We start from the raw sequence: 24,563 nt of genomic DNA on the forward strand, positions 1-24,563 counted from the left end.
TTTGCGTCTCTCCGTGGGTCTAGTGTAATACCTGGTTTTCCTGCTTAGCACTTAGCATACACACATACACCCACATATATATATATATTTTAAATATCTTATTTATTCATTTGAGAGAGAGAGAAAACATAAGCAGGGGAGAGGGGTAGAGGGAAAGGAAGAAGCAGACTCCCCACTGAGCATGGAGCCCGATGTGGAGCTTGGTCCCAGGACCCTGGGATCATGACCTGAGCCGAAGGCAGACGCTTAATGACTGAGCCACCCAGGTGCTCCTCAAATAAATAAAATCTTTAAAAAAAAAAGGTTTAAAAAGTAAATTATAAGCAAACTAATGCATGAAAGAAGCTATCATTTGATGAGCATCTGCTGCATACTATCTCTGTGCTCACTTTTTATATATATTATCCAAATTAGTCTTTACAATCACTCCAGCATGGGTGTCATTATCTCTACAATCCCGATGAATTTCCTTATCTTGGAGGTGGTAAAGACCATGAGTATAATTGGTTTGGTTAGCGTACTATTTGCAGGCTAACGATCAGATCATCTCGAAGTCAGGAAATTCTGGACCTCCCTGGTTCTCCCTACTGAGTACTGTTGGTTGGGTGTTTGGTTTCCTCCTACCCTTTGCAACTAAGCATCCACAGAATTCCAGATGTTTATTTGAGTCTTTACATACGACTCACAGTGATAGAATTTATGTGGGGTTTGCAGACGAAGGATTGCACATGGCACTCTAGCACCCTTACACACCCCCACATAAGTCATGTCTGCAAAAGTCCGAGCTACAGCTAATCTGATGGCAGAATGCTTTATTATTCTCCCACAACATGAGAGGACAGGAGGTCTGTGATGAGGTGGTGCAAGGCCATCACCCCTGAGCTCCTCATTGCTGTGGGGGTACAGTGAGGTATGGAGTTTTCTGCCATGCCCCTTTGGAATATAGCTGCACACTATACAACGCCTAGCTGCAGTCTAGAATTTGCTCTGCAGCACCGGGACACCCCACGGTGTATTGCTGCAATCTTCTGTCTCTTATTATTTGGGGTTCATCCTCTTTGTTGTGTGGGACAAGGATGACAGGGAGCTGGAGTTTTGGCTACTCTTTTGCGGTGTGTAAGTTATAAACCACCTAACTTTAAAAAGGGCTAGTGTGTTTTTACCACTTGAATCTGTCAGCTGGTCTTGGCCTTGGCCCTCCTTGCTGCTGTGTGCTTTACAGGGCCCTGATCCTGGGGTGGGGGTCCTCTCCACCCAGACCTGTGGGGTGCCTCTCCCTCCGCTGGCTATGCCTTCCCTCCTCTGTGGAACTCAGTCTGTAGGCTTTGAAGTCCAGATCCTGGTTGTTTCTCCTAGATTCCTTTTAATTTTTAAGACTTTGTGGGGTGGGGTCTGAGTCACTGTCTTTTTTTTTTTTTGTCTTTTTTTTTTCAATTTGGAAGTTGAGTAGAAGGAGATGCTAAGAATTGGTGAGGGAAAAATTTACTGAGACATACACACTTGGAGTGGCAGCCTGCTTTTTTTTCCTTATGATTGGCCTTGAAAAAAAAATGTATATATTATATATATAATTAATAGCTTTAATTATTTATAAAACATATATTAAAATTCAAACACCTAGCATTGGGATTCTGGAAGGGTTCATCTCTTTTCAGTTCCCACACAGCTTTTGACTTCTTTTTTTTTTTTTTAATTTACTTCTTATTATGTGGAAGAGAAGTCTTTTTTCCTTCCTTGAATTTCATTAAAAAATCCTCTCAAAAAAATCCTCTCTAATAACTTGATATTGCAGAATGCTCTGTGCGTGTGTGTGTGTGTGTGTGTGTGTGTGTATGCATATGTGTGTTTTTTCTTAGGAGAGGTAGGGGAGAGGAAAAAACCTCTTAAATGAGAGAAAACTGAGACATAGAGAGGGAAGAGCAATTACTATCGATCAGTGACTGTGGAGGGAACACCGTGTCCCTCCGCAGCTTCTCGGCTGTGGCTCGTCTGCATCCTGGGCGGAGGCTTCTGAGGACACGGGTGTTTGGGGACTAGTTTTCCTTCAGGCTGGTCACTGGAGAGTACAAGGCACTTTAGCTCCTTTCTCAGAGCGCCGTGAGGGGGAGGGTTGTGGCCATTAGAAATATTTAGTTCTAGAACATCTCCGGCTAACCTGAAAGTCATTTGAAAGATTTACTTATGGATATTTAAGTCAGAGATGTTGACTGACTTTTCGTTACCAAAACCAAAAATGAAAACACAAGTGTAAGAAATTTAAGGTAGCCAATTAGATAAATTCAGCTGTTTATTGTAGAAAATGGTGAAGCTATGAAGGAGCAAACCGGGACAATTAAAATGACTCATAGTCCCATCGTCCCAGAAATAACAGTTGGTATTTTGGTGTATGTTCTCCCAGATACACGTTTTATGGGATGATCCTATCACTAGTGTATGAAGTATTGTTTTGTAACTGGCTTCCCTCCTCCGACTGCATATACTGTGAAGATCTTTCCTTGCCATATTTTCTATGACGTCCTCCTTAATGGCTGTGCAGTATTGCATTGCATGGATAGCCAAATGTTGATGTAAATGGTTCTAGATTGTCATATATTAGGTTGTTCTCGGTTTATTTTTGCAAGTATAAAAACCCTGCAACTAATATTCTTATGAATAAAGCTTTTTGAATATCCATGATAATCTACTTGGGATAAATTCTTAAAAGTGGAAGCTAGATCAAAGCCTATGTGCATTTTTTTTTAAAGATTTTATTTATTTATTTGACAGAGAGAGACAGCCAGAGAGAGAAGGAACACAAGCAGGGGGAGTGGGAGAGGAAGAAGCAGGCTCCCAGCGGAGCAGGGAGCCTGATGCGAGGCTCAATCCCAGGACCCTGGGATCAGGCCCTGAGCCGAAGGCAGACGCTTAACGACTGAGCCACCCAGGCGCCCCTCCTATGTGCATTTTTAATAAGTATTTTTTTCTTATATAGACCAAATTGGATTTATAATTAGTTTTTTTAACCAAAAAATTGCAGTGGAGATTTTACATATCGCTCTCTCTTATATTGATCCGTAATAAAAACCTCGGACTAACTTCTGGGTGTCATATTGTGAAAGGCAATTTCATTGAGGAAAAAATCAATATACAATAGATTTGCATTTTGCTGGTGATCTTTTTTTATTGTCTGTCTGCTCCATGTGAATGACGTTCCAGGGGGCACCTGAGTGGCGTAGCTGGTTAAGTGTCTGACTTTGGCTCAGGTCATGATCTCAGGGTCCTGGGATTGAGCCCCTTGTCAGGCTCCCTGCTCAGTGGGGAGTCTGCTTCTTCCTTTCCTCTGTCCCTCCCTCCCTGCTCATGCTCGCACACTCTCTCTCTCTCAAATAAAGAAATAAAATCTTAAAAAAAAAATAAATTCCATGAAGAGAAGGACTTTTTTTCTTCTGGTTTATTACTATATTTCTAGTGCTTGTACCTAGCACAGAGTAGGTATTAAATAAATAATTGTTGAATGAATACATTAATGACTTGGCTTTTTATAGGAACTGAAGCTAACAACACGAATTGAGGTCATTAGTAAGTGCTTGAACTGCACGGTGTTAAGTAGGGGCCCACTGATGAGGCAGGAAATGTAAGTTCATTTTATTGTATTTACTGGTAAGAAAAATGTGATTCTCGTATGTGTCAGCTCAGGCCCTCCAGGAAGAAACGCTGGGATAGAGGAGAAATGCAAGAGACTCACTGTGAAACATCACTGTCAGGTAAAAGTCCCCGTGAAACGGGAGGAACAGGGAAGCAAGATTAGGCACAGAAAGACTTCGGATACAATGTCGGTCTGACACCTCCGAGAGGAGAGAGGGAAAGAAAAAGGGCTGAATGGGAAGAGCCTGGCCTGTGGGGCAGGAGGATAAAGTCTCGGCCCCTGTCGCCTGCCTCCAAAGGGAGCTCCAATATAAAGATGACCCAGAGAAGAGCTTCACGCCGTGCTGCAACGGCTCAGTCACTGGCAGGCGGTGCCCAGGAGGCTCACGGGCTCAGCTCATTCAGACCCGAAGGGGCTGCAGAGAGGGGCGGTCCGATAACTGCGCTCCTGACTGCGGACCAGCAAGCTCTTCGTAAGCGAGATCCAGGAGATGCAGCTCCGTGGTTCCCACGGTCCTCTCCGAGCCATGCTGGTGCCCTTCTCCATACACATCGGGGGAGCTGCCCCTCCGGGGGCGGGGGGTATTACGGAGTACTGCCTTTAAGCTTGCAGCCTGGCTGGCCATGTCACTGCTGTGGCAGGTTGGTTGCTTTTTGGATAGGATTGTATAGGATACAACCATTGGATCTCACGTTCGTGGGCCCACTACTGTACTTCCTTTGTTGTGAAGTCATTTGGATGTTGTGTCCTGTGTGATTTCATGGCTGCAGCCGAGTCATACTAAGCCTTCAGATCATGGTTTTGGCAGGAAAGGTATGGGCAGGAAAGACAACCTTTTACTTTAAATAAGGATCTTTGCTGAGAGAACGAATCACACTGGCCCTTCCAGGACTTAAGGGATCCAAAGTATTAACTTGCCACCAAGTGGCTAGTTGGTCCTCTCAAGAAATAGTACCATATCATGGGTTCAGCGTTGGTCTCTATTATTGGCCGGTTAGACAATCAAGGGTTACAGTACCTAAATCAGCCTTGTTAGGTAGAAGTACACGCTGTCGGGCCCATGCATGGACTCCATCTCTAACATGGTTTCTTTATTTGTATGCCCATCTTTCCAGTTCTCAAGTAACTGATGATGAAGGCTGGCTAATATCAACTGGCTTATCCATTTTATCTACCCAGTTGTTTATCGCCTCTTCCATGGTGAATGCTTCCTTTTTTATTTTTATTCATTTTTTAAAAATATTTTATTTAGCACGCGTGCACGAGAGAGAGATAGAGAGGGAGAATGTGCACGCGCATAAGCAGGGAAGAGGGGTAGAGGGAAAGGGAGAAGCAAACTCCCTGTTGAGCAGGGAGCCTGATATGGGGCTTGATCCCAGGACCCTGGCCGAAGGCACACATAACCAAGTGATGCTTCCTGATAGATGTTAATATGAAATACAAAGATCTTTACAGTTTGTGCCCCTTCTCATATATCCATCCACTTGCCTCTACTCCAGAAATCCTTGCTCCAATCTTCCAGAATTTTTCCTCCAGTCCCTTGACCAGCCTACCAGGCCATTCATTATCATCCATGATTCTCTCTCTATATTCCTACCTTGGACCTTTTCTCCTTCTGTGCAAGGCAAATGATCATGTGTACCATCAAAGCTCTAGCCATCGTAAAGATTTTTCTCTCACCATTGTCCTTCAAAGTCACCCCTGAATGAGACCGTAATGCAGCCTCCATTTATTTTCAACTTTCACTCACATTCAGAGCCAATCCATTTTCAAACCAAGGGCAGTCCCCTCCTCTTGCTTCAGTTGGTCATGCAAGGCCCTCCACATGACCAGGAGGCATAAACCAAAGGGCGAGCATTGGTGCAACTAGGGAAGGTACACGGGAGCCTGGACCACCTCCTCACGCAGCTCACACACGCTCTGGTCCTGCTTCAGCTTCATCCCTGGTGTACCTTTCCTGTCTTAAAGGGGCTTCTGCTGGGCAGTTGTGTGCCACAACCTGGCCTCTACTATTTCGGGAACCCATTCTCACCATTGCTATGAAGGAGCTGCTCTCTGTGACTGCCTGTCCCACAGTCAGCACTAATGGGCAGAGGAGGACCGGCACGGAATTTTTAGTGACGTCACTGCCCCCTCACCACTGCATTTCTGATGGCCTTTGTGAGTGATGGCCTTCAGTCCTCTGTGGAATATGATCCTCTGAGTGGTCTTTTGGCCCCACATAATATATGCATCCCAGCATGTCCAATTCCCCAAGTCTTTTAATTATTTTCTCCACCGCCTGCTATGGCAACTCATGCATTTCAAATTCACTTAGCACGGGCCATTGCTTTCTTCGGAATTTTAAAGCCACCCTACCAGTGAGTTTGTCCCATCCCTTTGGGTCCTACCAGAGTGTTAACTCTTATGTTCTGAGAGAGTGCCAGTAAGTCAGGGAATGCTTGCTTATACATGACTTGGCCAAGCACACTCAAAATCCGATCCTATGGTGTCCACTAGTACATCCTAGCTAATCCTTGCAGCCCATTTAGGATGTAATCTCTTCTTCCCTTGTTATTTCCAGCATGTGCTTGGTTGTATTTTGCTGGGATTTTGCCCTAGGTATTGATCTGGCAGCCTGTTGAGGAGGAGGGGTGACCAGTTGTCTTGAAGGAGAGCGGTCTTTCTGCGTAGAGGCAATGCTAACTCCGAATAGGGTCTCACGGAGGAAAAACTAACTCTAAATAGGGAGGGGTAGGTAGCTTCTGCAGTCTCTGCAGGTTCGGGGGAGTCCACAGAGCTCAAGTCTTTTAGGGGCTATATCCCCATTCAATGTTTCAGCATTCCGTATTTTCTAGCCAGAGCCCCAAACTTAGCGTAACAGACTTGCCTTGGCTAAGTGTTCAATAGCCTTTGAAGTTTGACTACCCTGAATTTGTTCCATGGCTGTGTCTATTCTCTTACTGCAGGAGATGAGTCTCTTTATTAGCTGTCAGAGAGGTCCTTTGGCTCTTGTGCTTAGTTTTAAAATGTTAACTGCCTTCAGTTTTTCATTATCTCTTCATATCCCTTCATAGTAACCAGTTGATTCCATTGTTCTTGTATGTATTGTTCACTCCCAAGCTCCTGTATCGTGGCACTGGCCAGAGAAGTCTCCACCAGAACCCTTTCCTGAGTTACCACTGGTAAGAGTTTAGTGAATAGGCTGCCATCTTGTGCCATCTTGTATTATCGATGCCACTGGGGCATGGGGTCATCATTTACAGCTGGGCAGCGAGTAACCTAGTTGGGAAAGTCCATCTCGCTATGGGCTGTCTTGGACCACTCTTAGTATTAACTGACTGAGTTTGGGTCCTCTGGGAAGATGATATCAAGCCCAAGTTGGCAATGCAACAGATTCTTGGGAGTAACCCTGTGAAATATAAAAAGGAGAGAAAATAGGAATAGGCAGGAAAGGAGAGAAAGAAGAAGATGGATTTAGTAGGAAGAGCTAAATCTTAGCCAACTCCATGAAGAGCTCTGGTATAAAGACAGCTGGTAGAGAGGTTCTATGTTGCGCAGATTACCAGTCCCTAGTACACTTGCCACACTCAGTTATTGGCTTGGGGCTGCTGGGGAGAGTATGGCCCATCCTGAAGGTGGTGTGGCTGGAGGCCATCAGCTAATGGCACTCCTTATGTTGACTGGCAAGTTCTTTCTCAAAGGCAGATCCAGGTGGTGCTCATCTTTGGCTGCCATCCCACATCAATTTTTTTTAAAAGATTATTTATTTATTTATTTATTTGACAGAGATAGACAGCCAGCGAGAGAGGGAACACAAGCAGGGGGAGTGGGAGAGGAAGAAGCAGGCTCCCAGTGGAGGATCCCGATATGGGACTCGATCCCGGAAGCCGGGATCACACCCTGAGCCAAAGGCAGACACTAACGACTGCGCTACCCAGGCGCCCCCCACATCAATTTTTTAAGTATAAACCAGGTGTGGTGGGTTAATAATGATTCTCAAAGATATGTCCACCTCCCAATCCCTGGAACTTGTGAAATGCCTGGTTTGTAAAAAGAATCTTTGCAGATATGATTGAGTTAAGGACCTTGAGATGAGATTATCAGGGAGATCTTAAATGCCATCACAAGTGCCCTTATTAAAAAAGGCAGAGGAAGACCGCACGCAGGCACGCACACAGGCACGCACGGAAGCACGCACGCACGGAAGCACGCACGCACGGAAGCACGCACCCACGGAAGCATGCACACAGAAAGAAGTGTGAAGACAGAAGCAGAGATTGGAGTAATGTGGCCAAGGAATGCCTGTAACCACCAAAGCTGGTAAAGAAGAGGGACGGGTTCTTTCCCAGAAGTTCCAGAGGGAGTGCAGCCCTCCTGACACCTTGATTTCAGACTTTCGGTCTCCAGAACCGTGAGAAAACACATTACTGTTGTTTTAAGTCACAAGGTTGTGTTTGGTTGGTATAGCAGCCATAGGAAACTAATACACCAGGTTTATGATTTCTATTTTAATGTGTTTTTTAATTTAATTTAATTCTATTTTTTTTAAAGATTTATTTATTTATTTATTTATTTGACAGAGATAGAGACAGCCAGCGAGAGAGGGAACACAAGCAGGGGGAGTGGGAGAGGAAGAAGCAGGCTCATAGCGGAGGAGCCTGATGTGGGGCTGGATCCCATAATGCCGGGATCACGCCCTGAGCTGAAGGCAGACGCTTAACCGCTGTGCCACCCAGGCGCCCCTTAATGTTTTTTTTTTTAATTGAGATATAATTCACATGCCATAAAATTCTCCCTTTAAAAATGTATAACTGATTTTCTACAATAGTCACAAAGTTGTGCAAGCTTTACCACTAATTCCAGAATGTTTCATCACCCCCAAAAGAAACCCATTCCTGTTTGCAGCAACTCCCCATTTCCCCTTACCCCAGTCCCTGACAACCATTAATCTACTTTATATCTTTGTGGATATGCCTGTTCTGAACCTTGCATATCAATGGAATCATAGAAATGTGGCCTTTTGGTCTGGCTTCTCTCACTTAGCATAATGCTTTCAAGGTTCATCCATGTTATAGCATGAATCAGTACCTCATTCTGTTTTATGGCCAAATAAATATATTTTTTAAAGATTTTATTTATTTATTTCAGAGAGAGAGACTGCGCATGAGCGGGGTGGGGGGCAGAGGGCAGAGGGAGAAGCAGACCCCCGCTGAGCAGGGAGTCCGATGTGGGGCTTGATCCCAGGACCCTAGGATCATGACCCGAGCCCAAGGCAGACGCTTAACTGACTGAGCCCGAAGGCGCCCCAACATTCCATCTCTGGATGTACCACATTTTGTTTACCTCTTCATCAGTGATGGACATGTGGGCATTATTTCTTGAAATGAAATTTCTATAGCAGAATTTTTTCTATTAGAATATATGTTATCCAGGGGCACCTGGGTGACTCGGTCAGTGAAGCATCTGTCTTCCGCTCAGGTCATGATCTGGAGCCTGCTTTTCTCTCTCTGTCCCTACCCCCTTCTTCTCTCTGTCTCTCTCTCCCTCTCTCTGTCTCTCAAATAAATAAATAAAATCTTTCTCTAAAAAAAGTAAATAACTTTTGTTACCCAGATGTCAGTTTCAGTCATCCTTCTTCATATTTTGAGTAAATCCCAATTTCGGATCTGAGAATCCTCAATATTTCTACATATCCTTAAGTAGGTGGAGTGAGAAAAGCTTCCATTTTCAGTCACCTCTGGCTCCTGAGTCCTGTACTGACTGGATTCTTGTTCTTTGTTCGGAATACTGAGTCTGTATTGATGAAATTGCCTTTTCCTCGGTATCAGTTCTGACTTCGTTGCCAGTGACAAAAAGCAGACTCCAGCTTCAGCACTATAAGGACTTCAGCATCTTAAGCATTGATTCCCAAACTTTTTGGACTCAGGACCTCTTTATATTCTTAAACATTTTTGAGGATCCCAAGGAGCTTTTGTTCACATAGGTTACATCTATTGAGATTTACTGCATTAGAAATTAAAACTAGAAGAATTTAAAAATATTTGCATATAAATTCAATTAAAAATAGCAAAAAACGATTTGACTACATGCTAACATAAACAACACGTTTCTAATGAAATATAACTGTGTTTTCCCCCACAAAAAAAGAGTTTGTCACTCTTTTGTGTGGCATTATTTTATGATTTTTAAAATCTTTATTAGTGTTTGATTTAATAGAAGACACTTGCATTTTCATGTCTCCATCTGCATTCAATCTGTGGCTTTGGTTGAATTATGAAGAAAATTTGCTCTCATGGAGATATAAATTGGAACAAAGAGGACCATTTTAATAGCATTGTCATGTAATTGTGAAGATTTGTCTTTGAAATTACCCCAAAACATGACAAGTGGTAGTTTTTTAAAGGACAGTTGCAGTGTGGAATCTAAAACCACACCAGCGATCTTTTTATGGTTTGCTGCATTAAAATCCATTGATCTGCCTTGCACTCTGAATGGATCTTTTACCCATGCGTGATTTTGTAACATCATGCATTGGTGTGGAAAATACCATCTCACTGAGTTATGCAGATCTCCCAAATGTTGGCACATTTCATTTTACAGTATTGAAAAATCGCATTTGTTTATATTACTACCGGTTTCATCAGAAAAGTCTTTAAATACTGGTAAGCTGTTAAGCTCATGGTGTGGGATACAGATTTCTAAAATTCTAATTTTCACTTGAAAGCTTGCATTTTATCATTGGCAACTATATTGTCTGTTGTTTTCCTTGAAGTTAAAGGCTCACTTTATTTTCAGTAAAATGTCTGCCAAATATCCAAGTCTGAATAAGCATACTTTGCTTGTCAGTTGTTCTTTCAAATAAAATGGTATCACATGAAAAAGCAGCCGTCCAGTTTGCAAATCAGCTGCTAACAAATGCTCTTCCTGGGGACAACTCTTTTACTTTAATATACAGTCATTCTTTTCTTTTTTTGAGAGAGTACGGATTTTATTCTTAAACTATTTTTTATAATTAAAAAATCTTTTTGTTGAAGTATAGTTGACATACAATGTTAATTTCGGGTATACAACATAGGGACTCAACAATTCTATACATTGTGTAGTGCTTGCGATGGTAACTCTAGTTACCATCTGTCACCATGCAAAGTTATTACAGTATTACTGACTATATTCCCTATGTTGTACTTTTTATCCCCATGACTTACTTATTTCACATCTGGAATTTTGTACCTCTTAATTCCCTTCACCTACTTCTTTGCCCATCCCCCCCTCACCGCCGTAACCACCAGTTTGTTCTCAGTAAACTCATTCTTTATGTGTACTTCTCATTTCATCTTACAGAATATTTAAAAGACATGTTCTCAACCATCCAGCTTTATTTATTGATTCTTGAAAATATTTTAGTGGCATGCTTTATTTGTTTTTATTTTCTTATTTTTTTAAAGATTTTATTTATTTATTTGACAGAGACAGAGGGACAGCACAAGCAGGGGGAGGGACAGAGGGAGAGGGAGAAGCAGACTCTTTGCTGAGCAGGGAGCCTGATGCGGGGGCTCGATCCCTGGACCCTGGGATCATGATCTGAGCTGAAGGCAGACGCTTAACTGACTGAGCCACCCAGATGCCCCTCAACCACCCAGATTTAATAAAAATAATAATTTTTACTGCTTCATCAAGCACATTCTTAAGTGACACTGTTTTTGTTTTTGTTTTCAGTAAGTGCATTTTGGTAAAGAATATCATGGCTGCTAGCACAGTTTGGTGCTGCCGTCATGATATGTACTTAGGTGCCAGTGGTTTCCTTCACTACTGTTTTGTGCTATCAACAGAAATGTTAGCAAGGTGAGTCAAAATCCTCAGATAATGTGTTAATAATATGGTGAAATTGATTTATCTCATCAGCCCCTGAAAGGGTCCCCCGGATCTCCAGTGGTCCTCGGGTCGTGTCACTGCTGCCTTAGCACAGCTTTCTTCCACAAGCAGCTCCTTGGGGCTGGACGTGCTCATCGTCTCAGCCAGAGAGTCTGACAGTGTCGGTGAGAGGACTGTAAACGTCACAATTCTGCACTGAAGTTTGGCCAGAGACGAAGGAATTTTGACCTGTTTAATTCACCAACTATCTATTTATCATCTGGCTCATTTGCTTATTTATTTCTGTCACGTAGATCATATATATGGTTTATAGTATAAGCTACAGCAGTGAAATCATGAATAAAATTGTTACAAATATATCCTAGTTTGGATGAAATAGATTGGTGAGATCATGATAATTTTTCAGCTTGGCAAGTGAAGCTGATCAGCTTCTATAGGTTGTAGATGGTCCAAGGATATAAAGTCTCTTATAAAGGGGGCGCCTGGGTGGCTCAGTCGGTTAAGCATCTGTCTTTTGATTTCAGCTCAGGTCATGATCTCAGTGTCGTGAGATGGAGCCCTGCATTGTGCTCTGCTCTGAGTGTGCAGCCTGCTTAAGATTCTCTCTCTCCCTCCACCCCTCCCCAGCGCAAGTGTTCTCTCTCTCTGTCTAAAAGTCAAATAAATAAATAAATAAAATAGAAAACAAAACAGCTTTGATTTAAAAAGAAAAGTCTCTTGTAAGAACAAAGAACAAGGGCAAGATTAATTTTGGTATCTGCACGTTTGCCAAATCCATTTTCATGTTCCAAATTTAATGATCATTATACCAGAATCTAAAAGCATGGCATTTCAGTATGAATTCTGTCTTTGTGAATTGCTGTTCAGAATGGATAATGTTTACTGATAAGTAACTTCACACAAGTTCCTGTATTTTTTTAAGCATATGTTTTAATTTAGGCCAGTTTCAGTTTAAGCATCAACAAGATCAAAAAGCTGTTATGTGGGTGGGGAGTTTCACATCAAGACTTTTATTATGGGCATGAGGAGCTATAAAAAGAGAATTTCAGTGTGTCTTCAAACGATATGCAAGGATGTGCTTTATTCTAGTAGTAGCAAGTGAGAAAAAATAGAAATTCACAGATAATACTATCTTAAGGGAATCAAGATGTGATATGCAGTTGCCTTGAGAGAGAAATTGGAAGGTTTGACCAAAAATTGCTACAGTTTCTTCTAGAGAAAGGGCTCTGATCCTAAGAATTTAAAATCTCCTTGTCAGGGTACTTGTCTGAAATAGTGACCCTCAAAATGGTGATACAGTTCATTCATTCTGACAACACTTTTTTTTTTTTTTTTAAATGGAGGGCCTGTTGTATTTCAGTGAACTTGATCTGATGGAAAATCATGAATATACATCAAAGCTGAGTGTTGGCATTAACCACAGGCTTAACAATAGTTCAGCAATATAATGAAACAGGAGAATGGAAACGTGGTGCGAGGTTGAATACGTGTGTATGGCCCTCCACTCCCTGTTTATTTTCATTCTGACTATCCTGCACTTTATCTTTTTGTTAGTTTTCCACCTTTTGAGTGGGTCTCGGTTTGCACATCTCCCTCCTTCTTGCTTCATTTAGTTACTCAGCAAATATTTATTGGTCATTGCTTGTGTGCTAGGCTCTGTGCCAAGCAGTAAGGATACAACCGTGAACAACGCAAACAGGTTCATTTGGTACTTGCAATCTGGTTGAGCAGACAAAAATTAGACAAGTAACTGCATAACTGATAACAGCTATGGTAAGTGTTACAAAGGAAAAATAAAAGGGCTGTGAAAAAGAAAAGGTACAGCCGTAGATATGCCCTGGTCTTGTGGATTGAGACTTATATTCTGCCTTGTGTACAGGTCAGGCAGCCAGTCATGATCTTGCACATGATTGTGCAAGCCCACGAGGCAGAGGACATATGTTAGGGTGACCACCTGTCGAGGTTTCCTGGAACTGAGGGGTTTCCTAGGGCGTGGGACTGTTAGGGACTAGGGAAGTCCCGATGGCTTGCTACCCCCATCCCAGGACATTTTCTGTCCAGATAAAGGCCAGAGCCTCCTTTGGAACTGATGAACCTTAAAGAAGTGCCTGGTAGTGATACAGAATGTCTCCTCCTTGCCGTCTAAAGGGGGTGGAATATAAAGGGACAGGCTGTAAAATGTATGAACTTGGTCACAGCAGGTGAGTCCTGAGGGCAGGTCTCTGCCGCTGCAGGAGCTCGTTCTGTGTGGCATGGGGGATTTTCAGTGGCCCCGAGCTCAGTAAGACTTCAATTACAGGGGGAGGTGTGGTTAAGTGGCTTTACTATGGTTACAGAGCTAGTTGAGAGAATAGGTGATGCAGGTCTGGTTTCCATGGAAACAGACTCTGAGCTGAAGATTCTGTTGCTGATGGATGATTCATTAGAGCTTGCTCTTGGGAGGGAGGAAGGCAGGGCGAGAAAGGTGGAATAGTGATACGGCTGAGTCACAGGCGAGCCTTAGCCGGGAAAGCGCACAGCTGGGGTGGACCTTCAGAGATACGTGGGTTGGGGCAAGAGGTGTGTGTCCACCAGTCATTGGATGTAGCCTGACTCTGGGAGGAAGCATACATAACCTTTGAGCTGAGGGCACCCCCCCCCCCCGGTATTTAGCGGAGGCAGAGAGTACTTAGTCCTGAAGCGGGGATCTGGGCGGCACACGGACCAGCATGCCAGGCCTTTGGGTTTCGGTTCAGTGTTTCCGTGACACCACGTGTCACCACTTATCAAGAATTGCCCGTAGACATCTTTAGGCTCTTGATTTAGCGTGTAATTAAATAAATTTCCTGGCTCCAGAAAGATGCTGATCAATAATGTAAAATCAGAAAGTTGTTAATAATGAATGAATCTGCAGATGCAAATGGGATATAATTATTGCGTCGTGCTTTTGCTGAAGAGACGCTGATCATTTCAGGTGGAAGTTGATATTGTTCGTTTGGTGGTGGTGGTTGTTGTTTAAATAGGCTCCATGCCCAGCATAGAGCCCTACACGGTGCTTGAACTCAAGACCCTGAGATAAAGACCTGAGCAGAGATCAAGAGTCAGATGCTCGCTCAACTGACTGAGCCACCCAGGTGCCCCGAAGCTGGTTTTTAAAATATAACCTATGACATGCCCATGAGCAAATAATCAGATATCTTTGTAATGCCAACATTTGGTAAGATCCCACAAACATGTGGGATGACAATTCCTTACCGGCTTAGCAAGTATCCTGTGGCCATCTAAGAAATTTCAACACAAAGCTAACAGAAGGAGTTGAGAAAATGTGTCTAAAAATGTAATTCTTAAAGAGTCACATCAATTTTTTTTTTTTGAGTGATGCCTGTGAAGTCAAGGTTTGAGATTCTGATTGACTCAATTATGGGCTTTTCTTAAATATCGATTTAGCATTATGTTAAAAAGTACTGTTTCATTATATAAAATGAGAACATTTAGAGTTGAGCCTGTGACAAAGGAAAGATAGATAATTGCTTCTTCTCCTCTAAATTGGATATGGTGACATCGCAGCAGCGCAGCCTTCAAACATAGCCGCACTTTACAACAGCCCAGGGATCATAAAATGAAACTTCAGGCTTCACCCTGGATGTTCTGAATTAGAATCTGGATACGGGGCCTTAGCTTGTCATTTGGTCGAGCTCTGAAAGTGACTGCTGTGCAGCTCGCCACACACCAGTCTAGTGTTCTGATTTACCTTTGGGAAGTGCTGGTGCAGAATACAGCTTCCGTGGTAGGCCCGGTTTTGTGGGTAAAACAAAGCTTTTTTTTTTTTTTTTTTGGTGGTAAAATATACGTAACACAAAATTTACCACTGGAGCCAGTGTTAAGTGTTACAGCTCAGAAGCCTCAAGTACATTCACGTCCTGCAAACACCATCATCCCTCTCCAGAATTTTTCATCTTCCACAACTGGAACTTTGTACCCATTAAACAATAAGTCCCCATTCTCTGCCACCCCCCGCCCCTGGCAACCACCAGTCTATTTTCTTTTTTCTTTTCTTTTTTTTTTTTTTTAAGATTTTATTTATTTGACAGAGAGAGACAGCCAGCGAGAGAGGGAACACAGCAGGGGGAGTGGGAGAGGAAGAAGCAGGCTCCCAGCAGAGGAGCCTGATGTGGGGCTCGGTCCCACAACGCCGGGATCACGCCCTGAGCTGAAGGCAGACGCTTAACGACTGAGCCCCCCAGGCGCCCCCCACCAGTCTATTTTCTGTCTCTGTGAATGTGGCTGTTGGAGGAACCTCACATACCTGGAAGCATATCCTATTTGTCTTTGTGTAACTGTCTGAGTTCACTCTGTGTAACGCCTGCAAACTTCATCCATGCTGTTGCCTGTGTCAGAATTTCTTTCCTTTTTAAGACTAAATAATATTCCATTGTATATGTTTACCACATTTTATTTCATTTCCAGATTTAAAAAAATTTATTAAAGAGAGAGAACACGAAGGAGGGGAGGGCAGAGGGAGAGGGACAAGCAGACTCCCAGCTGAGCGTCGAGCCCCTCGCGGGGCTCGATCCCAACACCCTGAGATCATGACTGGAGCCAAAATCAAGAGTCGGCCGCTTAATCGACTGCACCACCCAGGCGCTCCTACTGCATTTTAGATGGACGCTTCCAGTCCCTGCCTTCAGTTCTTTTGGGTCTGTATCCAGAGGTGGCATTGTTGGATCATATGGTTGTTCTATGTTTAATTTTTTGAGGAACCATGGTAACATTTTCCACAGCAGTGGCATCATTGTACATTCACACCAGCAATGGACAGGGTTCTAATTTTTCCACATTCTCACTAACGTGTGTTATTTTCTGTTGTTGTTTTTTGATAATAGCCGTCCTCATGGGTGCAAAGTGGTATCTTACTGTGGTTTTGGTTTACATTTCCCTAATGATTTGTGATGTAGAACATGTTCTTTGTGTGTTTATTAGCCACTTGTGTAACTTCTTCGGAGAAACATCTATTCAAGTCCCTTGCCCATTTTTTCCCAGCTTTATTGAAGTATGTTTGACATACGAAAAGCATGTGTATTTAAGATGTACAACGATGTTTTGAAATGCATATACATTGTGAAACGATCAGCACAGTCAAGCTAATGAACATCTTCATCATTTCACAGAGTGAACACTTTTTCCTTTGTGGTGAGGACACTCGAGATCTACTCTCATAGCAAATTTCAAGTATACATTACTATTAACTTTAGTCATCATGCTATACATCAGATTCCCAGAACATATTTCTCTTCTGATTGAAACTTGGTGTCCTTTGACCAACATCTCCCAGTTACTCTCGTTTCCCGGTCTCTGGCAACCACCATTCCATTCTCTGTTACTACGAGTCCGACTTTTTGGATTCCCCATGCAAGTAAGATCATGCAGCATTAGTCTTCTGTGTCTGGCTTATTTCACTTAGCACAATGACCCCCAGGCTCATCCATGTTGTAGCAAATGGTGGGAGTCTTTCTTTTGCTTGGTTGATTCTGTTACTGAAGTCACTATTGAATTCTTCATTTCAGTCATTGTATTCTTCAGGTCTAAAATTTCTGGGTTTGTTTTGTTGGTTCTCTGTCAAACCTCTTTGTTCCTGCATTGTTTTCTTAATTTCATTAGTTGTCTTTTCTTGCACACTACGTTCACTAAACGTTTTTAAGATTATTCTGAATTCTTTGTCAGTTCATAGATCTCCATTTCTTCATGGTTACTTATGGGAGCTTTATTAATTCCTTTGGTGGTGTTATGTTCACCTAATTTTTTTGTGATCCTAGATTCCTGACTTCGGTAGCTGTGCCTTCAAGTAAGCAGTCCCCTCTCCCAGACTTTACAGGTTATCTTTGGCAGAGACAGTCTTTCACCAGTCTGCTTAGCTTGTGGTTTTGGACAGGTCAGCTGGGAGCATCCTTGGGCAGGTGGGGTCTATTTTTGGGTGAGGCCACTGCCCGAACTCTGAGGTGGAGGGTATGCCGCCGGCCGGGAATAGTTGGATAGGACTGCTGGCTTGGTTCCCTGCCCAAGTGCCGCTGCAGGATGGGCTCTGCGGTTTCCTGGATTCTCTGATCAAGCTCTGTTGGGAAGGACTGTGTACGACGTATAGGTGGGACTATGAATTAGCTCATTGCCTGGGTAGGGGAGCAGAATGGGCCCCAACACTGGCACATTTGGTTGGGGATATGAATATGGCAGAACCATGTCCTGAGGGCCTCGGCCAGGCCAGGCCATTGGCTTTGCTCACAGTCAGAGCTAGTCGCTGGGCACTCTACTCATGGAGCTGCAGGGCGGGCTACACAGCTTCCCTGGGGCTCTGGGTGGGCTTCCTGGTCAGATGCGGCTGAAGCTGTATTCAGCAGTGGGCAAGGCTTTGAGTTGGTGTACTGGCCTGGGCAGGGCCACAGAACAGATCTCAAAGCTGCCAGGGCTCATTGTTTGGGATCAACTGGGGGTCTAACTATGCACCGAGCTGCCTGGCCAGAAGGGGCTAACAGCTGGCTCTGCAGAGGGGCAAACCTGTTGGCTGGGCTCTCTGCTAGAGGTGTTGCTGGGCTACACAGTTTCCCAAGTGCTCTGGTCAGGCTTCCTGATGGGACAGGGCTGGGGGGAAGGTACCACCAACGGCAGGGAGGGCTATGAATGAGCTTTTCTGCCTGGGCGGGGCAGCAGAACAGGATGTAAGGCTTGTTGTTTGGGGTATCAAATCAGGCTTGTTGTTTGGGGTATCAAATCAGGCAGAACTACACACTGAGTACCCTGGCCAGGTGGGGCTTTTGTCTTTCCTCTGCAAATGGGCAGTGCCTCTGGCTGGGATTTCTGTTCACCACCGTGAGTAGGAACTCAATCTGCTAAGATCTGAGAGCTGGTTGCTGTAAGCCCTGTCCTATTTCTCCATCACAATCTGATCTCCAGTAGTCAAGTCCCACTGGTTTCCCCTCTAAAGGACCTTTGGGAGGCAAGACTCAAGTGGGCCCCTTGGAAAAAAATCCACAATGCTGGGGAGCTAGATACTCACCTTGGACTCTCTTTTTCCTGCTGGGGGAACTGCAGGCCCACGGGCCCTCTTGGTGTGGTGCTGTGGCAGCCTGAGAGAGGGGCAGTGTGGTCAGTGTGTAGCCAGTCTTCTGATGCTTTTGATGGAGTTCTTCATGGTTTCTGCAGTCGAAGTGTGCTTCAAGCTCACTCCCGGTGTCTGGGATTTTCACAATGCTGTCTCGTCGATGATAGTTGCTAGCTGGTCTTCTTATTAGGAGGCTGAAGTCAGGAGTGACCTTTGTCACCATCTCAATGACTGCATTTTTCATTTAATTCATAGCATTCTTTGGCCCCCAAATTTCTCTTGGGTACTTTTTCATGATTTCTATCTCTGTTGAACTTCACATTTTGTTTATGTATCGTCTTCCTCTTTTTATTGAGTTCTTTATCTGTGTTCTCTTGCAGCTCACTGAGCTTCCTTACAACAATTATTTTGAAATACTTGACAGGTGATTTGTAGATTTCCATTTTTTTGGAGTCAGTGACTGGAAAATTATTGTATTTCTTTGGTGGTGTCATGTGTCTTTGATATTTCATGTTCCTTGAAGTCTCGTTGCTGTCTTCATATTTGAAGAAGTATTACTGACTGGCTTTGGGAGAGAGAAATACCCTCACCAGCCAGCTTGGCTAGGGAGTCTGAGGCTCTCTCAGACCTTTACTATGGATGTGTCCACGCCATATTTATAGTTCTCTCTTTGGGGAGAATTCCTAAGATTGTATACCTTCTTTCATTCCCACAAATCCAGGCTGGGTGCTGAGCGCTTCTCATCTCTTTTCCCCAGAGCAGTGCCCTTTATTGCTGACGTTTGTTTGCCTTCTCTCAGCCCTGCAGGTCTGGCTGGTTTTCTGCATGTGGTCACATGCCATCTATCAATGTTCATTCTTGCTGTCCCTGGGGGTGCACATGAGGAGCCAACCATGGCAGGGGGTGTGGGTGAGGTACTTGGAGCATGGAGAGTCTCCACAGGCCAGTTGAGGGGGATCTCCAGGCAAAGCATCTCAAGTGGCTTGTAGGCAGTCTTCTTGATGGAATCCATGAAGTGGTTTTAGAATCCATGTTCCTTTTGAGCCCTGGTGGCTGTGCAACCAGCTTCTCCTAACCTTTCAGTTATGCTGATCAGCTCAGTGTTTTGGGGGGAGCAAGACAGAAGGGGGCCTTTTGGGTAGCTGCTGCATGACTGGGAAGCTGGGTGCTCACTCACTGGGCTCTCACTTTCCCCTTTGGGAGAAATTTCAGCCTGAGGGGGTCTCCCTTGACACTGAGCTGTGCTGCCTCGGGAGAGAGGTGACACGGGTTAAGTGAAAGTATTTTTTCTTACCCTCTTTAATGCATGTTATTGGACTTTTTGCTTCAATGGTGTGCCACAGCTTCTCTGCTGGACTCTTAGATTCCCCCAAAGGTACTTGCATCTGTGGGTGGTTGTCAAAATCCATGTTTTGTGGGGAGGTGATGATGGTAGAAAACTCCGATTCCACCTCTTGCTGATGTTACTTGATCCTTTGCCCATTTAAAAAATCAGTTATTTGTTTGTATGTTGGTTGTAGGAGTTCTTTCTATGTTCTGGATATCAGTCCTTTATCAAATATGTGATCTGCAAATATTTTCTCTCATTCTCTGAGTTGCCTTTTCACTCTTGATAACGTCTTTGGATGTACAGAACTTTTAAAAGATGGAGTCCGACTGTCTGTTTTTTTCTTTTCTTGCCTGTGCTTTTGGTATTATATCCAAAAAATCATTTCCAAGTCCAATGTCATGAAGCTTTTTTTCTATGTTTTCTTCTAAGAGTTTTATAGTTTTAGTTCTTATGCGTAGTTAGGTCTTTAATTCATTTGGAGTTAGTCTTTGTATATGGTCCAAGGTAAGACTCCAGCTTCATTTCTTTCTATGTAGACATCCAGTTTTCCCAACACCATTTTGTAGAGAAGACTATTCTTTCCCATCGAATGGTCTTAGCACCTTTTTGAAAATCCTTTGATCAGTTATGTGAAGGTTTATGTCTGGGCTCTATTTTATTCTTTATGTCTGTTTTAATGCCAGTACCATGCTGTTTTGATTAGTGTAGTTTTGTAGTAAGTTTTGAAATCAGGAAGTTTAAGACTTCCAACTTTGTTTTCTTTTCAAGACTGGTTTTGCTATTTGGGGCCCTTTGAAATTCCACACATGTAGTTGACCTTTATTTATTTATTTATTTTTAAAAGATTTTATTATTTTTTTTATTTATTTGACAGAGATAGAGACAGCCAGTGAGAGAGGGAACACAAGCAGGGGGAGTGGGAGAGGAAGAAGCAGGCTCATAGCAGAGGAGCCTGATGTGGGGCTCGATCCCATAACGCCAGGATCACGCCCTGAGCCGAAGGCAGATGCTTAACTGCTGTGCCACCCAGGCGCCCCTGTAGTTGACCTTTAAACTTAAAAAAAAAATTATTTAAAATTGGGGGTGCCTGGCTGGCTTGGTTGGTAGAGCATGAGACTCAATCTCGGGGTAAGTTTGAGTCCCTTGTTAGGCTTGGAGTGTACTTAAAAACAATAAATAAAAATAAAAATTCTTTAAAATTGAAGTATACTACATATAAAAAATACATGAAACACAAATGCATTATCAAGAAATTATCACAAAGTAAATACCTGGGTAACAATTACTTGGTTCAAGAAATAGCACATTGCCAGCACACCGGAAGCCTCCTTTTTGTTCCCTCCCAACTGCCATTTCTTTCCTCCTCCGAAGTAATGACTGTCTTCTTGTCTTCTAATGTTACAGTTTACTTTTGTCTGTTTTGAACTTGGTATTAACAGAATTGTCGAATATGTACTCTTTTATGTCTGACTACTTTTGCTCAACATTTGTTGGTGGGAGTTAGCCATGGTTTTGCACGTAGTCCTAGTTCCTTCATTTTCATTGCTATAAGACTTGATTATTCACAAGCAGTTTTTACCTCTAACTTTAAAAGGGACGGGGAGTTTGTCTTACTTTATCTCTTAAAGAGCCACGTGTTTGACGATATGCGTGTTCTCTAGGCTTCATAATTTGTAGGTCAGCTAGAATCTGTAGCCCTTACATATTTATAGAATTTATCCCAGGCAGCTGGGAAAGCCTCAGCCATTCTCAAAGGAAGGATATCTAGGCAGGAAAGTAACAAGATGGTCTTGTATGTGCCAAATATAAATACTAATATTTGCATTTTTTCAGAGACTTTCCAGAATCTGTTGTAATTTAATGGCAGAGTTGTAATAGTGAGGATTTCAGGTCTAGCTGGAAGTGTGAAAATTTGGAGGCAGATGGACCTTCCACAATCTCTTAAATCACACTCACCATATGGGTAGGTGACTGCTAGTTTTGAGTTTCTGGAACGATTAGTTCCAAAGCTGAAGAACCAATGTCTTACTGAGCAAATGCGTCTTCTGAGGTGGAGAGTTCGTTGTCCTGAAGCAAAGCCAGTGAACTGGTTTGTGAATAAAATTCTGCTTCAAATCCAGGGTCCACCTTTCTCTGAACTAATCTCTCCTCTCCTCCCCTTTCTCTCTCCTCCCTCTCCCACTTGCTCCCACATCTGCTGGAACTATTTTCAGAATTCATTGTACAGGCCAACTCCTTTTGACATAACTGGCAGGTTGACTCATGTGACTGGTTAAATTAATCATGGGTTAGAAGTCTGTCATTATGGTATCACATTAGCGCTATCATAGCTCGTATGTTGTCTTTGAACTAATTTTCTTCCCCTTGTCCTCTGTTTAACATCTCATCTCCATTTTAAATGAGAGGTCCTTGAAACTTTCTTTTCTGCCTTGTTCACTATACTGGCTTAATTCAGTATCTTCATTGCTGAGCTAATTGGAGTTGGAACGTTATTTCTTCTACTTTGGAGGAGTTATAAAGTGGCTGGAAAATGATTCAGAATTAAATAACATAAAATAAGAATCAAATAACATAGTTTCTGCAGGAAACTATGCTATCTTATAGCAAACCCAATTCTCATAATCATCTTTTGTCATATAAACTTTTCAGATCATGGTACGGTTGTAGGTCTTTGGAGCCCAAAGGAGCTCAGTTATAATTTAGTTAAGAAACCAGCCTGTTTTAGAGCATAGTTATGTGGTCACATTGGAGAGCTTTTCTAGTGAGTATTTAGCAGCTGCTAAAACACAATGAAAATATGATGGATATATAATGCGAGATTCTTGAAAGGGGGACCTGTGTTTATTCATCTTTAAATGCCTCACAGATTAGTATTTGCTAAATATATGGCAGGTCTAAAGGAGTTTCCCCAATCTATCCCCTTTCGTTTATCAACTACCTGCATAGATGGTGTGATTTAAGAGATATTGAAAGGTCTATTTGCCCCCCACCCCAATTTTTTCACTCCAGTTTGGCATGGTACCTTAAATTTTCACAGTGATAACCATTCTATTCCACTAAGTCATTTTCTGAAAGGTCTCTGGGAATATGCAGGTGTTAGTACTTCTACTTGGAACCTACTGCCTTTATCTCCCTAGTAAAATTGCTCATTCTTCTTTTCTCACTCTCAAACAAGTAAATAAAAATCTTTAAAAAAAGGAGGGGGGCACCTGGGTGGCTCAGTCAGTTGGGTGTCTGACTCTTGATATTGGTTCAGGTTATGATCTCGGGGTTGTGAGATTGAGCCCTGCGTCAGGATCTATGCTCAGCAGGGAGTCTGCTTCTCCCTCTCCCTCTGCATCTCTCCCTGGCTTGTACTCTCTCTCTCTCTCTCTCTCTTAAATAAATAAATAAATAAATAAATAAATAAATAAATAAATAAACAAATAAAATCTTTAAAAAAATTGCTCATTATTCTTGGTGCTCCTCTCATCTTACCCCTTCAAAACTTCCATATCTCCTTCTTCAGAACCTCCATAGCACATGGTATATTTAACCAGACGGTGGTTGTTGCTGCCTCTGGTATGGCCCCCACCAACGTTGAAGTAGGATTTAGTTGTTCTTCACATTTCCCCAAAGGATATCTATTCCATACAGATAAAAGATCTTATTCAGGATTTCATGGGGGTAAACTGAGGAACAGATTTACATGTTTTAATTGTATTTCACATTTAACTGTCCATTAGGCACCTCTCTACAGGGCTCTCTTCTTGGCTCCAACTAATGTGTCCTTCTTTCTCTGTCTTCGTTTTTTCTTTTCTATCCTCCCTGCCCTCCTCTCTCTTCTTTCTTTTAATCCTTCTCTTAGATCTAGTCTCCTGTGGCTCTGCTCTCCACTCTCTAGGTCTTGATTTCCTCCTAGAATACAGAGCAGAATAGTTTGTTTCAGCTGCTCTAAAACTTTCAGAAACATTCTCACTCTTTGCTCCAACTAACAAGCAACAGACTCCTAGTTACCCAATTGCACCATCCTTAGAAGTCAAGGCGTGATTATAAATAAGTTTCTTCCCTGTTGCATTTGCAATATGTTAGAGCCCTTATTGTAATGAATTATGGCTGCGTATGTGTTTCTTCTTCCTCACTGCTCGAGACTGTGGGAAGGAAGCGTGCTTTCGTTCATAGTTTTAGTCATCACAATCTTACAACTTGTCTTGCACGTTGTGCAACTATTTATTGACTGTGGTCAGCTATAAATGCCCTGGATCAGTTAGGATTGGATTCAGCTGCATATGACTGATAAGCTCCAAATATCAGTGGCTTAAAAAGACATAGAATTGTGTTCTTCTCTCATGTGGAAGAGGTTCGGAGTAGGCATGCTAGGGCTGGTGTGGGGACGTCTCAGACCGCAGGGTCCGAGGCTGTGTCTGCCTTTCCACTTCATCATTCCAGTGTATGGCTTCTCTCTTTCAGGTCACCTCATGGACAAAGTGGCTGCCAGAGCTCCAGTCACCCTATTTTAGTTGCAAAGCCAAAGAAGGGAACAAAGTGAAAAAGTCAATCAGGGACTTATTTTAAGGAGTCTTCTATGACTCAGCTTCTTTTGAGGTATTTTTCTAATGGACCCACTTGATACTTCTTATATCTCATTGGTTAGAACGTAGTTATATGGCCATCCTATCTGCACGGAAGGCTGGGAAACGTGG

General features: G+C 42.9%; 1 protein-coding gene across 1 annotated transcript in view; it reads left to right on the plus strand.

Moving 5' to 3' along the window:
- The first annotated feature begins 17,484 nt into the window (after positions 1-17,484).
- Positions 17,485-24,563, plus strand: part of ADAM23 (ADAM metallopeptidase domain 23) — a 251,687-nt gene continuing 244,608 nt past the window's right edge. Inside the window, exon 1 of the mRNA XM_087862985.1 lies at positions 17,485-17,597. The gene's annotated coding sequence lies outside the window, so the exon portion shown is untranslated. The remainder of the gene's footprint in view (positions 17,598-24,563) is intronic.

This window comes from Ursus americanus, chromosome 1, assembly GCF_024610735.1.
Source record: "Ursus americanus isolate L20-20 chromosome 1, mUrsAme1.1.p, whole genome shotgun sequence".
Classification (NCBI taxonomy): Eukaryota; Metazoa; Chordata; class Mammalia; order Carnivora; family Ursidae; genus Ursus; species Ursus americanus.